This window comes from Schistocerca serialis, chromosome 2 (genome assembly GCF_023864345.2).
Source record: "Schistocerca serialis cubense isolate TAMUIC-IGC-003099 chromosome 2, iqSchSeri2.2, whole genome shotgun sequence".
Classification (NCBI taxonomy): domain Eukaryota; kingdom Metazoa; phylum Arthropoda; class Insecta; order Orthoptera; family Acrididae; genus Schistocerca; species Schistocerca serialis.
In genome coordinates, this window is record NC_064639.1 from 429,487,671 (window position 1) to 429,491,137 (window position 3,467).

General features: G+C 42.6%; 1 pseudogene; it reads left to right on the forward strand.

Annotated features, from left to right (window-relative positions):
• The first annotated feature begins 2,256 nt into the window (after positions 1-2,256).
• On the forward strand, positions 2,257-2,413 carry LOC126458732 (U2 spliceosomal RNA; annotated as a pseudogene).
• Positions 2,414-3,467: the final 1,054 nt, after the last annotated feature.

The following is a 3,467-nucleotide window of genomic DNA, read 5'->3' on the forward strand; positions in this document are numbered from 1 at the left end:
TCATTGCATAGTCAGCTTGTTGACACGTTGCTTAGCAACTCTTAAATCGACAGTGTTAGAATTACTGATACTATCTTTGAAGTATCAATGACCACTACACACACATCAGAATCTAATTACTCTAACTGTGAGTGACTTCTGTATTGGATGAGTTTTTTTTTATTTCAGCTAATTGGTATTAATAAACTTCTTTCGAGGTTGAAACTTCATCAATGGTGTCGCGCTCATTCAGTTCAGTAGAACGATAGGTAATACTAGCTACGCTACTATTTATAGTTTTAAAAGAAAAGAGAGCACATACCTGTTTTTCTGTTCTCAAAACAGAGGCACTAGTGATACTCCCTCACAGCACAACATTATCGTGAACCACCACACACATGTGCCCCCTTTTCACTACATTTCTGCATAGCAAATTTTGAGATATAGCCGCGGTACGAAGAAGAAAGAAAGAAGATAGAAGATCAGTGAAAGAAACGAAGCAAAGAGGGAAGGGAAGGTCACAAAGTTATAGTAGAAATGTAAAATGTATGATGCGACGTATCATCGAGTTTATGCTCACAACGAAAGGTCTACATCGCTAGTCAGGTGCTCATGTTTGGAAAACTTCCTATGCCCTTTCTGGAGACAGAATAACAACAACATACATTCTATCCCTTCGAACATATCAGGAGCTTGCCCAATGTAAGTAATAAAAAATCGCAATACTGTGGAAAGAGGTGGAGAGATGGACCAACAAGGCAGAATTCAGTGCTGTTGGTAAAACATTCGTTTTAAAGCATAAGACTACACATGGAAATGGTTTAACACTTATTTAGGTTCACTTTGATACGTGATTTTACCGTTGAGTGACCAGAATCGACGTTGAATTTGTATACCAATATGCTATTCAACAGCCATTCCCATTTTTGAAGGACTGGCAGTAAATGTCATATAATTTCTGTGTTCTCTTGAGACGATATCGCTTTGCTCGCGGTATTTCAATGTTCGACTTAGAAATCGTATGGAAGCGTCTTATAGAATCCTTACTAAAATGACTATCTATACTATGCAGACCTTTAAGCAGCGGCGAATCGTGAGGGCAATCGGCCGTCGCGCCCCTGTAATGACAGCTCTCCGCCCAGTCATAAGGAGTGCAGCCTGTGACTGTGGCGTTCACGACTATGCGACTCTATGCAGCCGCTAAAGCTTCCACTCGTTATTCCCATCAGCCTCTGGCTACATTATTGAGATGTTACCTTCATAATTCTTTCCCCACATGTATGGAACGATCTCTGCTGCGTTATTGGGTGATGCTAGAGTCATCTACAGTGAGTTGACCCTGCACTCTGTTGTGAAAGTAGTTCAACGTTTCGTACTGATATGACATGTACATGTAAGGAAGTGACCAATATTCTGTTAGAAAATATCATACTTTTCCTTCACATTTATTTGCTACGCTGTATTTGCCTTGTGTATATAGTTCCGCATAGTAAGCGCGTACACAACTTTCCCACTAGAGCGCGCCCCGCTAAGCACAACAGCGCAGGCGCAGCGCTCGTCTGTCTCCGCACTACGAGATGGCGGTGCCTTAGAGACGGACCAAATTCTGCTTCCGCCGATCCGCATATTAACATGTAACACAGTCAATGAGATTGCTGCTACGGTAGAACCTTTCCTCCTTGTGGATCACACTCGCACAGTGATACCTGAACGCGCGAGGTATTATAACGAGTGTACAGACCTCCGATTAGTCAGTCTGCATTTGTCTGCACCAGACTGTACCAGTCTGCATTAGTCTGTACCAGTCTATAGTCAAGTTTCAGTCTGCACCTAATAAGATTATCATATTCCTGTACATAGCCATGAAGAGAAATGTATAGACACTTTGTCAAGTATGAGAGAAATGTGAAAATAAGATTAACATACCAAGACCAAAAGAACTTCAGATTGTCAATTGTAAATAGCATCCTGAATCAAGTTACATAAGGTTTATGCTTATTATTATTTTAATAAATGTGTGTGAAAATTAATCAAGTTCTGTTTGAAGTTGGTCACCGTCAATCTGTTACTCTAAGTGTGTAAGTGGCATTTCTATCGTCTGACCTAACGGCAGAAGATAAACACGCCACGATAAGACCACGAGACATATTGCTGACACTCGCCTACTTCGTTAGAGCGACAAGTCAAATAATCTGATGGTGTGTGTACGGAAGGTCTTACAATACGCACACAACAATTTGCACATTTTGATTGGAAAGATACGAATTGTCAGTACGTATTCCCTCATCTGGTAGAAAAATACGTTCTTAACAGCTTAACATCTGTGACATCCTGCATACGGAACTAGAATATTAAACTCAATTTTGGCGCATGACGGAGTGGTAAGAGCTTGCTCTACCTCCGTCACAGGATGCCTCTTCACTTTCAAACTCACTTAAAGTAACCAAATGCTCCGTCACCTATGAAGGATCTCAAGGCAGCACGACAGAGGAGTTGTAAATATCAGATTTACACTATGTATCACTTTATAAATTCGGTAATCTAGTAGACTACATTACTATGATCATCCATCCCTGTGTTGGTGGGAGATTGAAATTCCGTGAAAAGATCTCGCCGAAACGATAAACGCCTGATTACTGCTCCAGCTACTGAATCATACCCGTAGAACTCTCATCATCGCTTCCACCCGCCCATCGGCACATCATTGGTTTCAAATTGATTGACTTATTAATAAAGATGATCACGAGAGTCTCTTTGCATGGTGAGTAATTTTTTTCCTACAGTCGGATTACTCTCACCAGCTAACCGTGATGTCTCTGGAGACTTGCCACACTATATACTTCTTCCGACACCAAAATGCGTGGTAGCCATCGTCAAACAGCTAAAGACATCCAACACTAATTGCGTTCTCCCATTGCCTTGTCATGCTGGTGGATATACATCAGTTAGAATCCTGGTATACTGTTCCCGAACTAATCCTGCTAGGACCGGTCGGTCTGTTGGGACTGTAGAAAATTTCATTCTCTATTCGACCCCTGAAATGCCTCTGCCCCCATCCTCGCCCCCGCCAATGGATCGCACGTGAACAGCTGCCACCGCTGCCATCGGACTACGAACAACCGCCCACTCGTCTGGATTCTACCGCTCCTGGTGGACAACCCACTGCTCGCCATACCGGACAAATGTTACCGATACCAGACTCGCAAAAGTTGTTCTACCCTTCTCAGGAGGACGGGGCGGTTATATGTCGCTGGGGTGTATACCACAATGCTCAACAATATGCCCCCTCATCCTCATACATCTTGCGAACAGAAACTTTTTGAGGTATGTTTTGGAAAAATCCCACAACGGCTGACCCAGTGGGCAACAGCAAATTATTTGTGTACTGACCAACACATCCCAAATGTGTATGAGTCTCCATACCTAAATTTCCCTTAGAATACTGGCACGGAGAAGTGTTCCTCTTAGCTCCCGCCAAATTAGTGAGC